Below are 20,421 nucleotides of genomic sequence, written 5' to 3' on the forward strand. Positions count from 1 at the left end.
TTTAGCTTCTTTGTGATAGGTTCGAACATCCTCCTTTAGCTCAGAGAAGTTTCTTATTACCGATCGTCTGAAGCCTTCTTCTCTCAACTTGTCAAAGTCTTCCTCCGTCCAGCTTTGTTCCATTGCTGGCAAGGAGCTGTGTTCCTTTGGAGGAGGAGAGGAACTCTGATTTTTAGAATTTTCAGCTTTTCTGCTCTGGTTTCTCCCCATCTTTGTGGTTTTATCTACCTTTGGTCTTTGATGATGTTGAGACGTACATATGGGGTTTTGATGTGGATGTCCTTTCTGTTTGTTAGTTTTCCTTCTAACAGTCAGGACCCTCAGCTGCAGGTCTGTTGGAGTTTGCTGGAGGTCCACTGCAGACCATGTTTGCCTGGGTATCACCAGTGGCAGCTGCAGAACAGCAAATATCACAGAACAGCAAATGTTGCTGCTTGATCCTTCCTCTGGAAGCTTCGTCTCAGAGGGGCACCTGGCCATATGAGGTGTCAATCGGCCCCTACTGGCAGGTGCCTCCCAGTTAGGCTACTTGGGGGTCAGGGACCCACTTGAGGAGGCAGTCTGTCCATTCTCAGATCTCAAACTCCATGCTGGGAGAACCACTACTCTCTTCAAAGCTGTCAGACAGGGACTTGTAAGTCTGCAGAAGTTTCTGCTGCCTTTTGTTCAGCTATGCCCTGCCCCCAGAGGTGGAGTCTACAGAGGCAGGCAGGCCTCCTTGAGCTGTGGTGGGCTCCACCCAGTTCGAGCTTCCTGGCTGCTTTGTTTACCTACTCAAGCCTCAGCAATGGCAGATGCCCCTCCCCCAGCCTCACTCCCACCTCGCAGTTTGATCTCAGACTGCTGTGCTAGCAGTGAGCAAGGCTCCATGGGCGTGGGCCCTTCTGAGCCAGGCATGGGATATAATCTCCTGGTGTGCCATTTGCTATAACCATTGGAAAAGCACTGTATTAGGGTGGGAGTGTCCCAATTTTCCAGGTACCATCTGTTACGGCTTCCCTTGGCTAGGAAAGTGAATTCCCCGACCTCTTGTGCTTCCCGGGTGAGGCAATGCCCTGCCCTGCTTTGGCTCATGCTCCATGGGCCACACCCGCTGTCCGACAAGCCCCAGTGAGATGAACCCGGTACCTCAGTTGGAAATCCAGAAATCACCAACTTCTGCGTTTCTCATGCTGGGAGCTGTAGACTAGGGCTGTTCCTATTCAGCTGTCTTGGAACCTCCCTCCAAACCAAATAACTGTTAAAGCCAGAGGGAATAATGTAAAGAAATTGTTCCATTTTGTAGATTGGTATCATCAGTTTCTTAAAATATCTATGTAGTGGATTGTAAAAATAACCACTTTAAGAACAGAATTCTTAATTTTAAATACTACAGAATGTAAGGGCTTATTTGGGTTGAGGCAGGAGCCACAGCTTACTGTTGAATAATCACTGATGAGTATATGTGATCCAAATGCATAGGAGGTTATTCCTGAGAGAACCATCAGCCTAGTGGACCAGATAAATGTCACTGTAAGGTCTGTTTGCCCTGAAAAGGGAATTCCCCAACTCTCCCTCTAAAATACCAAGTGGAGCACACCAGATGAAGCAGTTAATGTGCTTCATATGTGAGCCATGTGGGACTGGCTTTATAATAACTGGGATATCCTCCAACCAAATATACCTATTATCCAGGTCATGGTAAATTTTGGGGTGAAAGGAGCCCCTTTTACATGGGTCTTTCAGAAGGCTTATCAAATTTTCTATCCCTCATGGGTATTACAGATGCAACTCCCTGCTGGGAACCCAAACCCTTTTCCAACAGAAAAGGTAAAATGGCCTGGGGAGAAGAAATAATTTCCTGTGACCAGAACATTAAAATAATGCAGGTTAAAAATATTATGAAATTTAAGATGTTTAAACAGGCTTTATGTAAGGTAGTTGTAACCCCTTTACCTAAATGTCTTATGAAAATGGGTATTATATCTAACAGGGGTTGTTTCCCCTATCTAGCACTATAAAACTGAAGAGAAATGTTAATCAGACATGCCAAATAGGACCTAGTAAGTTCACCTGAGCCCACAAAGTATAGGGTAGAAGCTGGATTATGAAGCTCCACTTCATACCCCTTTGTGGAGCATTTACTGGAGCTGAGGGCAAAAAACTATGAGTAGTACTTCCCAATGACAACGACTGGACTAGAAAATTTCCACTTGAGGGGCATTTACTGCACTGCTATAGAATGTTAACTGAAGCTACCCCTATGGTAATAGAAATAATGGTGCCCCAAGGAGTTCTATGATAAAATAAAAATGGTTTACATAGGATCTTGCTACCTAGAGATACAAGGAGGAGATACTCATAAGCAGGGAGCCTCTTTCTTCCCTAGGAAAATTTCTGTGTGAGGAGCTACTAGATTCTACAGTGCCTGATAGACAGCTCCCATGAGCTGTTTGGCTTGTGAATGGCATTTCCAAGGTAAACAAACATCTTGCTTGAAAGCTGTTGTTCTGGTTAAAGAAGGGTCAAGAAAAATCTTTTTCCTTTGAGTTGTTTGGGTGAAGTATGTTTTCATAAGCAAATTTACCTTTCTCTCTGAGTTCTCCAAAATTCTATTGTGATTTTATGACAATATAGTTATTTGTATAAGTTCAATAAGAGTCTTTTAAACAGAAGAATTGGAGACGCTGATTCCTTTACCAAGACTTTAACTAAAATAGTACGTTTTTAGGTAAAGTTCCAGCAAAGCTAACTTAAAAGAAGCCTATATGGCCAATTAATTATTGCTGCATTTTATGCAAATAATCAGGCCAAGTATAATAAGCCTAAAACTTGTTTTGCACACAAATTGGTCTTACTATAATTTCTCTTTAATAGAAAAGGAAGGTTAGAGAAAGAGAAATTGTTTCAGAGGAAAAGTGTAACACTTGATAATAGATTTCAGCCCTAACTTTTGTTTTTTTGAGTGCAGATCAAATCATTATTTCTTGGCTATAATAATCCTCTAGAGAGTACCCCCGTTTATAATTTTTCTTCATATTTTTAGTTGGTACCCTACTGAAATAGGTTTCTTTTTCTGTTCTAACACACAATTACTCTTTTGATTGTCAAAATATAAATGTTATTTATCTAGTCTTGTTTTACTTCCAAGGAAACCAAAATTATGGTATTCTGAAGACCAGAGATGCTAATCTCCCTCATTTGGCATCCCACTGGCCCAGATCCGTTTTTCGCTGCGAATGCTCTGCTCCTAAAACTATACAAGCACTCTCCCTCTAGGCCCAGGGACTGTCATGGAAGAGGTGGGCACATGAGAATCTAAGGGCCAGTTTTGAGGGATAGAATTAGGTCAAGGTAAGACCCTCCAAATCAAGAAGGCTGGTAAAACAAGCCTAAGCTATTATGTGTCCCTTTTGCATCTACCCCAACCGTAAAGAGTTTTCTGCTTCCTGTAAAATTAAATGAAAATATTTATTGATGGGATAAAGATACCTTATAACAAAGCCTCCTGGGTATAATGCTCCCAGTTATGAGTTTGCTAAGATCTGTCTATCTATCTAAAAATTTTTTTTTCAGAACAATGCTTATTTTGTTTGTTTTTTTGTTTTTTTGTTTTGAGACAGAGTCTCACTCTGTCGCCCGGGCTAGAGTGCAGTGGCCGATCTTGCCTCACTGCAACCTCTGCCTCTCGGGTTCAAGAAATTCTCATGGCTCAAGCCTTGCAAATAGCTGAGATTACAGGCATGCACCACAACGCCTGGCTAATTTTTGTATGCTTATGTTTGGTATAGCAAATTACTATAAGTCTGTAACTAAAACAAGCTTACAGTAGCTCAATACGTAGAAGTTAAAAATAAATTAGTTTTGTAACTTTTCCTTTTGGTTTTTGTTTGTTGGCTTTTTACTTAAAATAATAATTTTAAGAGGTATTGTATGCCTGTCCACATCCATTTCTATCTGGCCTAGAACAATTAATTGGCTATAAGTCTTTTGACTCTTAAGGCCCTTGGCTGTAGGGAGTCCCACTGAGGGACAAGATGGACCTGGGGGTGGCAGTCATGCCACCCTGGCGCCACTATGGGTCAAAATAAAGATTTGCTGGCCTTTGATGTTGCCTCTGGCAAATCTTGGCCAGAAGGGGGAAAATGTAAACCAAAAATTAAATTCTAAGGACCCTCAACCATCTGAATGGATTTTCTCCTTGTCAAGGGTACTCTTTTAAAAGTTAATCTGAGAGGCCGGGCGCGGTGGCTCACGCCTGTAATCCCAGCACTTTGGGAGGCGAAGGTGGGGGGATCACCTGAGCTTGGGAGTTTGAGACCAGCCTGACCAACATGGAGAAACACTGTTTCTACTAAAAATACAAAATTAGCCAGTCATGGTGGCGCATGCCTGTAATCCCAGCTACTCGGGAGGCTGAGACAGGAGAATTGCCTGAACCCGGGAGGCAGAGGTTGCGGTGAGCTGAGATCTCACCATTGCACTCCAACATGGGCAACAAGAGTGAAACTCCGTCTCAAAAAAAAAAAAAAAAAAAAACAATTTACCCTGAGAGACTGTTTCAGGCCATCATGGGAAGTAGGGGTCAGACATACCTCATTATACCTCTCCAGCATTAACATCAACACAGATCTTTAAGTCTAATAAGAATCATTTACAATCTATTCTCTCTGAAGCCTGCTACCTGGAGGCCTCATCTGCGTAATTAAACTTTGGTCTCTACAACCCCTTATCTTAACCCAGACATTTCTTTCTATTGATCCCAGGTCTTTAGATAAACTCAACCAATTGTTAACCAGAAAATTTTCAAATCTGCCTATAAGCTGGAAGCCCCCACCCTTCGAGTGTTCCCACTTTTCTGAACTGAACCAGCGTATTTCTTAAATGTATTTGATTGAAGTCTCGTGTCTCCTTAAAATGTATAAAACCAAGCTGTGCCCCGACCAGCTTGGGCACATGTTCTCAGGACCTCCTGAGGGCTGTGTCATGGCTATGATCACTCATATTTAGCTCTGCATAAATATCTTCAAATTAAAAAAAAGAAAATCAACAAAGAAACATTAAACTATACACTAGACCCTAAACACCTAATTGACATTTACAGACTATTTTACCCAACTGCTACAAAATACACATTCTTTTCATGAGTAATGGAACATTCTCCAAAATAGACTATATCTTCATCCACAAAACAAATCTCAACAAACTTAAAAAAGTAGAAATCATATCAGATATCTTTTCTGATCAGAATGAAATAAAACTTGAAATCAATAATAAGAGGACCCTTGGAAACTACACAAACACATGGAAATTAAACAACATGCTCCTGAATGACCATTGGACCAATGAAGAAATTAAGAAGCAGCTAAAAATTTTATTGTAACAAAATAGGATTATATTATACTAAGATCTATGGGATACAGCAAAAGTCATACTAAGTGGGAAGTTTATGGCAATAAACACCTATATCAAAAAGGTAGAAAGACTTCAAATAAACAACCAAACAACGCACTTCAAGGAACTAGAAAAGCAAGAGCAAACCAAACCCAAAATTAATAGAAGAAAAGAATAATGATCAGGCAGAAATAAATGAAAGTGAGACTAAAAAACAATACAGAAGATCAATGAGTCAAAAAGTTGGTTTTCTGAAAAGATAGATAAAATTGACAAGCCTTTAGTCAGACTATGAAAAAAGAGAAGACAAATAAAATCAGAAATGAAAAAGGAGACATAACAACTGATATCACAGAAATACAAAGAATCATTAGAGACTATTATGAGCAACTAGGTGCCAACAAATTGGAAAACCTAGAATAAATGGATATATTTCTTCACACAACCAACTTACTAAGATTGAGCTATGAAGAAATAGAAAAGTTCAACAACCAATAACAAGTAATGAGATTGAAGCTATAATAAGTCCTCATCTGACTAGGTGTGGCAGCTCATGCCTGTAATCCCAATACTATAGGAGGTTGAGGCAGGAGGATTGCTTGAGGCCAGGAGTTCTAGAACAGCCTGGGAAATATAGCAAGATCCCATCTCTATAAAAAATGAAATACAATAAAAATTAGCCAGGCACTGTGGCATGTATCTATAGTCCCACCTACTCATGAGGCTGAGGCAAGAGAATTGCTTGAGCCCAGGAGTTCAAGGCTGTAGTGAACTATGATCATGCCACTCCTCTCTAGCTTGGGCAACAGAGCAAGACCCTGTCTCAGAAAAATTAATAGTACTACAAAGCTATAGTAACCAAATCATCATGGCATTGGTATAAAAACAGACACATAGGCCAATGGAATGTAATGGACAACCCGGATATCAATCCATGAATTTACAGCCAATGCATTTTCCAAAGAGGTTGCAGGAACATATGACAGAGAACAGACAGTTTCTTCAATAAATGGTGTTGGGAAAACTGGATAACCATATGCAGAGGAATGAAACTAGACACACTCCAACATATACAAAAAATCAAAATGAATTAAAGACTTAAATTCAAGACATGAGACTATGAACCTTCTATTCAAAAAACATTGGAGAAATGCTCCAGGACATTGGTCTGGATAAAACATTTTTTTGTGTAAGACATCAAAAGCATAGGCAACCAAAGCAAAAATACATGGGATCACATTAAGCTAAAACACTTCTGAACAGCAAAGGAAACAGTCAACAAAGTAAAGAAACGACCCATAGAATGGGAGAAAATATTTACAAACTATCCACCTCACAAGGGATTAATAACCAGAATGTATAAGGAGCTCAAACAACAGAAAAAAAAATCTGATTTAAAAATGGGCAAAAGTTTCTAAGAGATATTTCTCAAAAGAAGATATACTAATAGCCAACAGTATATAAAAAATGCTAAACATCACTAATCATCAGAGAATTGCAAATCAAAACCACAATGAGATATCATCTCATTCCAGTTAGAATGCATTTTACCAAATGACAGGGAATAGCAGCTGCTGGTGAGGATGTGGAGAAAGGGGAATCCTTGTACACTGTTGGTGGGAATGCAAATTAGTATAATCACTATGGAAATCTGTATAGAGGTTCCTCAATACAGAACTACTATTGATCCAGCAAGTCCACTGCTGGGTATGTATTTGATAGCAACAGGAGACAGGCAAAGTTCCTAGGCAGACAAGGATGGGTCCCTGGTGAAACCTGACCTTCAAGCCAAGGACAACCTGAAGCCTGAAAACCAAGCTGCTAGGTCTGGGTAGAGTCCACCACCAGAGTGAAAATGTCCTCAATGCCTTTTGGCCAATTGGAATGGTGCTTTTTCCAGGCCTGCCCATGGATCAATCAGCATGCACTCCCCCATTCTGAACCCACAAAAACCCTGGACTCAGTCTCACAAATGGCTACCCACTTTGGGCCCCTTCTCACACAGAGGGCTACCCACTTCGGGTCCTCTCGTGTTGAGAGCTTTTCTGTTGCTCAATAAAATTATTCTCTGCCTTGCTCACTCTCCAGTGTCCACCTACCTTATTCCTCTTGGTCTCAGGACAAGAACCTGGAACCCATCAAATGGTGGGTACAAAAAGAGCTGTAACACGCACTCCTGCTCATCGAGCTAGGGGTGTGAAAAGACTGCTGGGCATCACACACCCTAGTTTGCCGAACTGCAGGCAGCAAAAACGAATGTGCTGTAACACGCCGCTGCCCTCCAAGCTGTGGGCAGCGGGGAGAGCTATAACACGCCTCCATTCACCTAGCTGTGGGCTGCAGGGAGAGCTGTTACATGCCCCCATCCACCAAGCTGCGGGCAGTGGAGAGAGCTATAACATGCCCCTGTTTGAGTAGCTGCAGGCGTGAAGAAGCGAAGCAGTTAGGCGCCATTCCCTCCTGGCTGGCTCGCTGAACTATTAATACAAAACCTACAACATTTCTTGGGGGCTCAGACCTCAGGACTCCCCGGGCAAAAGCTGTAATGCACCTTGGGGCTCCGTGGTTGTCGGCATCGCTGAGCTTTTTGGACACCACCAGATTCCCCTCATCTAGACTCCGGCAACCAACGTGAAAACCTTCCATGGCACTCCCGGTCCAGCTGTAGGCTGATTGCGGAGTTCCTGTTCAGGTGTGGGATGTGTGAGCCAAATGCAGCCTGCCGAGCCGAGGGGGCAGAGTGAGGCCGGCAGGCCCGAGCCAGTCCCTGGGCAGAGGTCATGGCAGCCGCAGAGATTTCTGGCTGGTGAAGCCACACAAAGGAATCCTGTAACATACTCAAAGGAAATCAATATATCCAAGAGATACCTGCATTCCCATGTTTATTGCAGCACTAATCACCATACCCAAAACATGGACTTAACCCAAAATATGGACTCTATATATATATATATACACACACACACACACACACACACACACACAATGGAATATATATATACACTCCATATATATATATACTCTATATATATACTCCATATATATATATACTCCATATAGACATATACTCCACATACATATACTCCATATATATATACTCCATATATATACACACACACACAATGGAGAATATATATATATATATACACACACACACACATACACACAATGGAGTATTATATACACACACACAGTGGAGTATTATCCAGCCATAAGAAAATGAAATCTTGTCATCTGCAGCAACATGAATAGACTGGAAATCATATTAAGTGAAACAAGCCAAGTACAGAAAGACAGATATCACATGTTCTGGCTCATATTTGGGAGCTAAAAAAGTTGATCTCATAAAGATAGAGACAGGTTGGTGGTTACTAGAAGCTAGGAAGGGTAGTGAGGAGAAGAGGAAGGAGAGAGGTTGATAAAGGGTCAATTTGATGGGAGAAATAAGACCTAGTGTTTGATATATCAGTAGGGTGACTAGTTTACAATAATTTGTTGTATATTTTAAAATAGCTAGAAGAGAACTATTTGAATGTTTCTAGCATAAAGAAAAGACATTTAAAATGATACATCTTCTAATTACATTGATTTGTTCTTTAAAAATTATATGAATGTATTAAATTTTCACATGCATCCTGAAAAAAGTATATACCTCCTATGCATCAATAGAAAATTAAACTAAAAGGTTGGACGGTAAAGAACGGCTTAACAAAGACTATGGTATTTATCTGGCCTTTGAAGGCTGGTGGGGCATATCATGATGGTAGGACACAAGAAATGTTTCTATTCTCTCTCTCTCTTTTTTTTTTTCTATAATCCAATCTCTTTTCTGCAGCCACATATTTTTCTTTTCTTTTTCTTCTTCTTCTTTTTTTTTTTTTTTTTTTTTTTGGAGACAGAGTCTCCTTCTGTTGCCCAGTCTGGAATGCAGTGGCACCATCTGGGATCATTGCACCTCCACCTCCCAGGTTCAAGCAATCCTCCTGCCTCAGTCTCCCAAGTAGCTGGGATTACAGGCGCCTGCCACCATGCCTGGCTAATTTTTGTATTTTTAGTAGAGACAGGGTTTCACTATGTTGGCCAGGCTGGTCTTGAACTCTTGACCTCAAGTGATCTGCCTGCCTTGGCCTCCCAAAGTGCTGGGATTACAGGCATGAGCCACCGCGTCCGGCCAACAGCCACGTATTTTCAAACCTGAGCAGAATCAAATTGCTTTTCTTCTTAAAATCCTCAAACTGCTTTTCATTTCTCCTGGTATGAGGTTGAAAATTCCTTAAAGAAGCAGTGGCTCATGCCTGTGACCTCAATGCTTTGGGAGGCTGAGGCCTCCTCAAGCGATCAGGAGGATCACATGAGGACAGGAGCTTAAGACCAGCCTGGGCAACATATAAGACCCTGTCTCTACAAAAATTTTTTTAAAAAATTAGCCAAGCAGGGTGGTGCACACCTGTGGTCCCAGCTATTCAAGAGTCTGAGGTGGGGGATCCCTTGAGCCCAGGAGTTTGAGGCTGCAGTGAACTATGATTGAGGCACTGCATTCCAGCCTGGGGGACAGAGACTCTGTCTCTAAAATAAACAAACAAAAAAATTTCTTAAAGAATCTTTTGACCTGGATGCTGCTCCTTTTCTCTGGCCTTATCTCTCATTCCTCAGCTGTATTGAATTTCTCTGTTTCCCGTAATTATCTTCTAATGTATTCCTGGGCCTTTTCACATATAGCTCTTCTTCTGTAGACTACTCCTTTCTCCTGTCACCAAGCTGACTTATACTTACATTTTAGGGTTTCTTCTTCTAGGAAACTGTTTCTGATAATGTAGTTGCCTCTTTTGTCCCTTTCATAACATCCTGAACTTCCCCTGGAATAGCACCCGATTTTGTTTTAATTTTTTGTTTTCCTGTTTCACTGTACGCTCCCTAATAGCAACATCCAACATTTGTGGAGGGCCATGTGCCAGAAACTGTTTTATGCACTTGACATGCATTCTTTCCTTTAATCTTTACAACAAACCTATGATGCTTTATTGTTCCTTTTCAGCAGATAAGAAACAGAGGCAAATGCAGGTTAAGGAACCTCACAGTAAGGGATAAAACTCATATTTTAACCTGATCTGCCTGATTCTGGAGCCTGCACCATCATTCCATTGTCATGCTTGCCACATGGTAAGGATTTAACAGACATTTATTGAATGAATGAATTTGGCAAACCTTACCAGGGTAGAAGAGGAGCACTCAGGATTATTGGAAACAAAGTAGGAAAGTTAGGCCCAGATATGGAGACTCTAGGACTCTGAGAAGTAGTTTAGACTGGAGGTGGCTGGGAATAGGGATTTATCGTTGATAACACTTTTTAAAGAAGATTAGATTGGCAACAGTTTGTATAACTTCTACACAGCTCTTTCTATCTCAACCTTCAACTCGAAATTAGAACATGTAGAAAAGGGCATAATGAAACATTTATGAAAAAAATATTATTTTAATGCATAAACTTTAAAGGCTGAAATTTTTTTTTAACTGAAGATCATATATTCATGAATAACAAAAAGTGCATATTTTTTCAGATAATTTTATGGCATGACCATTAAGATTTTATATTTTAAAAACAAGAATAGATGTTTAAAAAATGACTTACTTTCCACAGGATATTTAGGGGCAAATCATGTCTTATTGAGACTTTAAGTTACAGGTGCTTATCAAAACTCTTTTAATATATTTTTTTGGAAGATTTCTCTTTTACAAATCTTTTCTTCAATCAGGGTTTTAGGGATTGTGTAAAACCCAAAATAAGAAAATCAACTATGTCAATCAGTAACTTGTAATGCTTTCTGCTGGTTCCATGTTCACAAGGCAAATACAGTTATACATCTTAACAACAAGGAGACATTCTGAGAAATGTGATTTTTGTCATTGTATAAACATAATAGAGTGTACTTACACAAATTTAGGTGGTATAGCCTACTATACACCTAGGATATATGTTACAGCCTATAGCTAGCTTCAAGACTACAAACCTGTACAGCATGTTTCTGTACATGAATGTTGCAGGCAATTGTAACACAATGGTAAGTATTTGTGTGTATCTAAATATATGTAAACATAGAACAGCTACAGTAAAAATACAGTATTATTATCTTATGGGACCACTATGATATATGAGGTTCATTGTTGACCAAAATGTTACAAGGGGCATGACTGCAGTACTTTTTGTTGCAAACAAAGCCATCTATTGGCCCAAACAACTTACTGAAAAACTGTATTGTTTATCTCTAGGTGTGAAATTCCACCTTTAACTATGTTGAGGATGGTCCAGACTTAAAAATCATTGCTCTCCACGGTGATTTTGCTACACTGGGGTAAATTCCAGGGATTATTATAACATAGTCAGGGTCAGACTCAGTAATATTGTAAACATCATAATATTTCACTTCTTTTTCCACCTCCCAGCCTCAACCCCCAATTTTTACTCCTATTACTCTAAAGAGTGATAAATTGAAGTAATATCTCCCTTTTTAAATTCTCACCCCAAAGTCCCTTAATTATTTTAGAGTTTAGGGTCTCTTGTTATTCTATCGTGTATTTTTCTCACTTCCCTTTTCTGCAGGCATGAACTATGCCACTTATGCACATTGTGACAACTTAGAGACAAGCATAAGTTTTAGTGACATAGAAGAAACCAGACTAACAAGAAAAGACTTGCCTGCATAGTTGAAAGACTCTCTTTGTTGCCCTGGGCAGCATATATCTAAATCTATACATTCCTGTTTTTAGAACATGGGAATACAAGGATCGGAAGATACACAAAATCATACCTTACACTGCAGAATGTCTAAGTTTGATCAGAACCTAGCATAGAGTTTTTTATCTGAAATGGCAGAGCGTCTTCTATCTTGGAAGTGAAAACAGTAGTCATTTACCTATAATAAAAGAAATGCAATTTATGTTTTCATTTATATGCTATAAAAAGTTATATGACTGTTTTATTCTCAATCTCTCCTGTTCCCTCTCTTCTCTCCCTCCCCCGATTTTTCTAACTGTAAAGGTTGATAGGTGATACAAGTAATAGAAAGAATTTACCATCCTTTCAAGAATATTATCTTTAACATATTTCAATATGTCTAATTTTAGTTTGGGGATAATTTTATATATTATATATATATTTAACTTTTTTCGAGACGGAGTCACTCTGTTGCCCAGGCTGGAGTGCAATGGCATGGTCTTGGCTCACAGCAGCCTCCACCCCCTGTCCCCCGCTCCCTTCAAGTGATTCTCCTGCCTCAGCCTCCCGAGTAGCTGGGATTACAGGCACGCACCACCATGCCCAGCTAATTTTTGTATTTTTAGTAGAAACAGTATTTCACCATGTTGGCCAAGCTGGTCTTGAACTCCGGACCACAAGTGATTCACCCGCCTTGGCCTCTCAAAAGTGCTGGGATTACAGCTGTGAGCCATTGCACCAGGCCTAGTTTGGGGATAATACTGAGATGCAAAATAATTTAAGCAACCAAAATGTAATATATATTATGATATGATATATATTCAGAAGAAGAAGCCTATAAAGATCCACTCTACATAAATAACTTTGGGGAGTCCTGTGGAGAGCACTTCAAAGAGATAGCCAGTAATTCCCTACAACAACTAAAATTGAGCTGTGCTACTTCAGTACGGAAAGACAGACTATGCATATTAAAACCCAATGAACAGAGAAAACAGATAATAGTTTTGAATGTAAGCATCAATCAAAATTCACAAAAGAGGAAGTTTTGATTTTAAAGCATTGGTTATAAATTGAGCTGCTTCTTTCAAGGACAACTCTATGTAGTATATAGTAGAATATGAGGTAATAGGGCTTGATTCATTATTCAGGATGATTGAAAAAGCTACTATGGAACACTGGAGAGGCAAGCTGACTATATGTAATACTTTATTTTAATATGTTACAAATCTGGTATTTTAATGAGGAAGATATTTAAAAAATAAATATAAAAAATTAAATGGTTTGTCTACAATTTGAGGTTTATGACATTAAAAATCTGAATATTTTAAATTAAAATAATTAATTGAAAAAATATTAGCCTCAGTATTGACAGAAACAATATCTATGTCATAAAAGAGTTCATACAAAGTGATTAGCTTAATACCGTCTTAAAAAATAACAATTTGATTTATTTAACAAAAAGTTAATAATGAGATTAATAATGTTCAGTTTCAATAGTAATTAAAATATAGTTTAAAATAAGATACTTTTATTCCTATTAACATAGCAAATATTTCAGAAAAATAAAATGACTAATGATGAGGTTAAATTGAAATTGTTATATTTACTGACGTCAGTGTAAACTGCTCAAACCATTTGTGAAGTTATTAGGCAGTAAATATAAATAGTTACACAGGATCCTCTCCTTTGATTTTCTAATATGGGAATTATATAAATTATTGTGAAAAATGTCAAAGAAGAAAAAATATATGCATTATTATTTCATAGGATGGGGAAGGAAAATTATAAATGGCCAATAATAGAGAATTGCTTAAATAAATTTTGATGCAGAAACTCAATGGAATATTATGCTGCCATTTGTAGGAAATATTTGGGATACATGAAGGACAACAGTGGTGTTTGGCTGGGTATGATGGCTCATGCCTGTAATATTTGGATACATGAAGGACAACAGAGGTGTTTGGCTGGCTGTGGTGGCTCATGCCTGTAATCCTAGCACTTTGGAAGGCAGAACACTTGAGGCCAGAAGTTCAGACCTCTTTCACCAACATGGCAAAACCCCATCTTTACTAAAAATACAAAAATTAGCTGGTCGTGGTGGTGCTTGCATGTAGTCCCAGCTACTCGGGAAGCTGAGGCATGAGGGTTGCTTGAACCTGGGAGGAGGAGGTTGCTGCAGTGAGCCGAGATCGTGCCTCTGTACTCCAGCCTAGGTGACAAAGCAAGACTCTGTCTCCAAAAAAAAAAAAAGTGAGGTGTTTCTCAATAACTAAGGTTTAAGAAAAATTATATATATATATATATATATATATATATATTTTTTTTTTTTTTTTTTTTTGCAAGAGGGAGGCAGTAAAATCAAAGCATACTGGTGGATTAAGGCAGAAGAGAGAGAATGGCTCCCAAGCACGAAGTATAAAACTGTAACCAGAATGAATTTACTGGCACATTCAATGAAAGAATGTGTCAATTAAGAACAAGATTGCCAAACAGTGGAAACAACAACAACAAAAAATAAGGAGTCTTGAAGACAAAACAGGTGTGCCCATCCAGCACTGACTAGGACTTTATCTTGCTTTGAAGTACTTGAAGATATTATGGGGATAGGCATTCAAATTATATTAGAGACTCCTTTTGTTTGGAGGCCAAATTGATCAGCCAACCTCCTTATTATTAGACATCCATGTGGCTTGCCTAGAGGGAGAAAACGTGATAGGTCAAAGCAAACACAGGGAGGTAAGCTTGATGGGCATACTTCTCAATGTAAATTTATAAATTGCTGTTTTAGTTTCATTGTTTTTCAGTCTCTTTGAGGCTTGCTAAAATTGATATCCATGAGTTCTATCAATTCTGGGACAGAGAACAAATTGTGTGTCAGCCTGTACGGATGGAGGGACAGCGAGGAATTTGCCAAGGTAAGTGGCACCTTGTGTATGGCACCTGGCCTTCCTCAGGTGATACACTTTCTCATTTATAGTCTCTGAATGTCTGTACATTGAGATGTTAATTATGCATCCATGCGGCAAGTAGAAAAGCATTTTTGGTATAATTTTAGCGAAAAAGCTAAAGCATAACATTTTGTCTATTATGAAAGCAATAATTTCAACTACACATGAATATGGGCACAATAATAAGGAAACAAGGAAAGAGAAATAGTGATTGAGTTAGTGATGGGCATGCCAATCATATTTCTTTTTCTTTACTGCCATTTCATTTGTTGACTTCATAAAAATCAGAAGAATAAAGGCAAATTCAGTGTTATATGGATATAAAATTTTATAATAATGATATTTAATAATATAAATTAATACAAATAATAGCATATTTGTAATAATAATTGAATGATAAAATAGACATTAAGCAATAGTAATTTTGGAAGTATTTCATCTCTAATTGGCCCATGAATCTGTTATGGCTAGTACATGGTAGCTGAGAAAACTCATTTAAAATGAAGATGCAATAGCCACATAACTATATATCTCATGCCCAAAAGAGTATTTTCTGGACCCGTGCCTTTCCAATTCTTGGACAAGTGAAATCGTATTGAGCATTGAGTCATCTTCTAAACATATTGAAGACTTCAAATAATCTCTGTTAGGTTACTTTGTAATAAATCAACAAATACAATGGCCATCTATGTTTTCAATTTTCTTTCTAACAAGCAGACCAATCTATTGACTTAGTGTTTTTCCGTTTCTTTTTACTAAACTATTAGAGCAACTTAAAAAATCTTTTTTCCCCTTTCATCTCCTAGCAACCAAATTCAAATTTATAAGAAATAAATTTCTTATGGAGGCGCTTATAATTAAGAGGCCTAACACATTATGATTTCCACCTAAACCCTTTGTGGTTAAAGGTTTTTATAGAGTATCATGATATATGATTTAAATGTAAAAAAGGAATTTTTTGTTGAGGACTACCAGTGTTGGACTTGTAGTACAAAAGAAAGTCAAATGTGAATATTACCCAAGTAAAGATTCGAGATTTAAATTTTAACCTTAAGTATTTAAGTAATTTCACTCAGTGATTTAATATAAGCAGAAGCGTTATCACTGCGATTCTCTACTATCCTTTGTGTGTTCCATCTTTTCTTTTAATCTCTCTTGTCTTTTCGCCATACTGAGTCAGTTTAGTGCTAGTCTGCACCTCCCTCTAGAGTATGAAAATAGCAGTCACTTTTCACATTTTGAGGCAGAAATACTCTTCCTCAGAGGAACTTGATTAGTGCATCCACAGTTCTGCTTTTCAGGGTTCAGCACCAAATTCTATTTTTGTCAGCAGTCCTCTTTGTCCTGGCTGGCGTGGAAGCTGAAGAAGCCACTGAATCTGAGTCAGGCCCTGCTTGACACATTTAGAACAATTTCTCTGAGATAACAGTAAACAACAGAGAATTGTAACCTATGAAGTTAAAATAAACTGAGGCAGCTCTCTAGAAAAGTGAGGAGACAGTAAATAAGGCATGAAATAAGGAATGAATGTTGCTAATTGCGTCTATGGGTACATCATATCTCCAGTCAACCTTCAAAACACTTTGAACTCAAATAAGCTGTAACAATTTGGTTAGTTTCTATGCTCCTCATTCATAACATGCAAAAATGTGAATTCAGAATTAGTGAAGATTGTCTGCTTTTTGCTTGTTTCTAGAAGCATTTTATTGTGCAGTGAGTTTTACCTCAAAGCTCTGGGATTTATTTGCAGGGATATATATACACATGTGTATAGCATAGGCCAACATAAATAGACAGAGATAGACCAAATTTCAAGAGATTAAAGAAGATATGTAGGACAAAACACTCTTAAATATACCAACCTCCCACCTCCATTTTCAAATACATGCACGTCCTTGGTTGCCTTTCCTTTACCCCTACTTTTTTGGGAATACATGTAAAGAAAACAAAAAGAAAGAAAAATATAAACCTGTTGTAAAATACAAATAGGTATCAAAGGAAGAGCTGAGTTTTAAAATACAGAGATTACTACCGATAAAATGCATAATTTTGGATACCAGTGGTTTCACCTACCAAGTTGATGGAAAAAAATGCATTTTGCAATAAGTTAAGGAAATACATTTGAGGAGCCTTATACAAAAACCGTTTCCACTGTCTCTAAACAGTTTTTAAATGATTCATGTTAAAATAATTCACATATGCTCAGACTCATATAGATAGTCTTGAGCTAACATTCTTTTATCAGCTGGATGTTAATGCAAAGTTAGATTATATTAACTTTTAAGCATCACATTATATTTTAGTTCTTTGTGAGCCTGGAATCCACTAAAATCTGCCAGTGTTTGTCACATAATCGTTATCCTATAACTCTGAGATTGAATTTTTGAACCTAAGAATGGAACTTTTTATCAATGACTGCCAAGTTTTATCTCATTTACTTCACTTCTTTATTCTAGTCAGTTGAGGCAATCATTTTGAATCTTGGCTGTCATTGGTCATATTATTTGCTGCAGGAGTTGTAAAACTTTCTCTGTAAAAAGCTAGTAAATATGTTAGGCTTTGTGGGCTATGGATCTTTTTTATGTAGTATTCCTTTTCTTTTATTAAATAAAACACAAACAATTCTTTCAGTTGTAAAAACCATTCTTAGCTCAAGGGCCATACAATGACAAGCCTCAGACCAGATCTGGCCCACAGGTTGTAATTTGCCAACCTCTAGTGAACTGTATTAGTTATCTGTTGCTGTGTAACAAATAGCCCTACCATTTAGTGGCTTAAAATACAAAATATTTTATCTAACATGTATTGATTTGTCTGGGTACCTCTGCCTTGAGTTCTTTCCCAGGATATAATAAAGCAGTTGGCTTGGGCTGCAGTCTCATCAGAAGACTTGACTGAAATAGAATCTGCTTCTGAGTTTCTCATGTGGTTATTGGCAGGATACAGTCCCTAATGGACTGTTGGCCAGAGGTCCCCCTTGGTTCCTTGCCAGGTGGGCAGTTCACAACTTGGTAACTAGATTACATCACAGTTGGTCAGCAAGAGGAAGAAAAAAGAACTTGCAAGATGGAAGCCACAGGCTTTTGTAACCTAATTTCAGAAGCGACGCCCATCACTCGTGCTGCATTATGTTGATTAGAAGTGAGTTCCTAGGTGCAGTTCACACACAAGGGGAGGGGATTTCACAAAGGTGTGAATACTGGAATGGCAAGAATGACTGGAGCCATCTTAAAGGCTGCCTACAAAACCTATCCACCCAAAATATTCTACAACTTAGAAGAAACAAGTTTTCAATTTATCCAAGTTTTTGATAAAAACATCCAAGAAGGGGTGTTCAGGATGGACTTTTGTGGCATGCTTTTTTCCCCCCAAGATTGATTCCAGTCCATTAATACTATGAATATTGCTGATTGCCTAACTGCAAATTCTCAATGGTGGTATCATAAACATTTTATCATCATATCCTTGGAAATCTTAGAGACATTTTTGTCAAATTCATTTTAACAATCATGCTGTTTCTGCTTCACTGGACAGGTGAAATTAAGTTAAACTGAGTCTCAAGGACTGTCTTGAAAAATAAAATAAGTCATAGCAGTACTATAGCTCAAATAATGTCATAAATAGAGAGAACCAGTTTTATCTGCCTTGTCTCCATGACAGGAAGTTTTAAGGCTGTTTGCATCCTATATGAGCCTCAGTTTTTTTAACCAACCAGTAAAGCTGCCTTTTCCTCCACTTCCATATATGCTTTTATAGAAAGATGTATATTTTCTTAAGAGGTCAAATCAGGGATGAATTGGACTTTACAAATATTGTAACAGTAAATCCCAATCATAATTTGATTCAAGGATCTTTCAAAATTAGAGAATACCAGTTATTGATAGCTGCTATCTAGATAGCAACAATATACCATTACAATGTTTCTACTACTTAAAAAAAAAGTATAATGCTCTAACCCAAACTGCCAAAAAAATGTTGTATCACTCAAACTTCAATCTAACAGCCCACGTTTTGCAACTCTTTCCCCCTTAAGCAATATAATTATTACTACCCATTGGATGTATAATATGAGTGACATGCTGCACTAAACAACTTTATTAGGATCTTCTCATTAATTCTTCTTAACAACTCTGGCAGGTAGGTACTATTATTATGTGCATTTTACAGAGATTAAGCAACTTGCCTCTGGTCATCCAGCTAGTAAATGATGAAGCAAAAGTTTGAAACCTAGTAGCCTAAATTGAGCCCTTTCTTTTAAAGCAGAGACACAAATGTAATATTTGTTTATTTAAGAACTGCTAAGGAAACTTTTTCTAGGAAACGTGGTTGAACGATTCACATATAGTTAATTTTTTTACAGTTTGAAGCCACTAGATGGCAACATTTTCAATTTTTTTTTTTTTCTTTTTACTTAAAGGTGGAAAAGTAACTCCACAGTGTTAGTGACTGGTTTTCTGTGAAGAAATTATTTATCTTTGATTTGCCAAATATAACTGTTTTTTGTAGGAAAGTTTTTCAGTGACATAGTGATGTAATGTGACCATAGCAGTTTGAAGTGGGACAAAAATTGGAGCGTTATGTGCTATTTCGTTTACTTTTTGTTTGACTTTAGTTTGAGGTTGAAGGGAAGTTCCTAGAAACTTAAAATTTCTTCCTGGAGGTCTTCCCTCATGCTACAACACTGCCATCAAGTCCTGTTTGTTTAATATCAAACATGACAAACACTTACTTTTCAGAAAAACATTGTGCTATAACAAGCTTTAGTGACTTAAAAAATATAATTTGTATTGCCTGGAATGTACCCCTCCTCTTTTACATCATACATTCCTGTGTATCTTTTAAATCCTAACTTACATATGTATCTTTTTCCTCTGTGATGTCCCTTCCACAAGCACAGGCAGATTCTTCTAACAGTACCACCTCAGTCCCATACCATTTGAGGCTTTGATACATTATATATGTCCTAATGATATACCTTTGTGTTTATCTTCCCTCTCCTTTGGGAGCACTTCAAAGGCAGTCTTTTAAAAATTCATACATGGAGCCGGCTGCAGTGGCTCATGCCTGTAATCCTAGCACTTTGGGAGGCCGAGGCGGGCAGATCATGAGGTCAGGAGATCGAGACCATCCTAGCTAACACGGTGAAACCCTGTCTCTACTAAAAAAAAAAAAAATTCAAAAAAACTTAGCCAGGTGTGGTGAAGGGCGCCTGTAGTCCCAGCTACTCGGGAGACTGAGGCAGGGGAATGGCATGGACCCGGGAGGCGGAGCTTGCAGTGAGCTGAGATTGCACCACTGCACTCCAGCCTGGGCAACAGAGCAAGACTCCGTCTCAGAAAAAAAAAAGAAATCATATATAAAACTCTCAGTTTCTCAATACCTAAATAA

At 38.2% G+C, this 20,421-nt stretch overlaps 1 long non-coding RNA gene across 1 annotated transcript in view; it reads left to right on the forward strand.

The window, feature by feature from the left end:
• The window catches only part of LOC134739440 (uncharacterized), a 110,742-nt gene that overhangs the window by 44,152 nt on the left and 46,169 nt on the right, over positions 1–20,421 (forward strand). The window contains exons 3-4 of the long non-coding RNA XR_010126067.1: positions 10,412–10,533; positions 14,874–15,000. This is a non-coding gene — a long non-coding RNA (uncharacterized LOC134739440). The remainder of the gene's footprint in view (positions 1–10,411; positions 10,534–14,873; positions 15,001–20,421) is intronic.

The sequence above is a fragment of the Pongo pygmaeus genome, chromosome 3, assembly GCF_028885625.2.
Source record: "Pongo pygmaeus isolate AG05252 chromosome 3, NHGRI_mPonPyg2-v2.0_pri, whole genome shotgun sequence".
Lineage (NCBI taxonomy): Eukaryota > Metazoa > Chordata > Mammalia > Primates > Hominidae > Pongo > Pongo pygmaeus.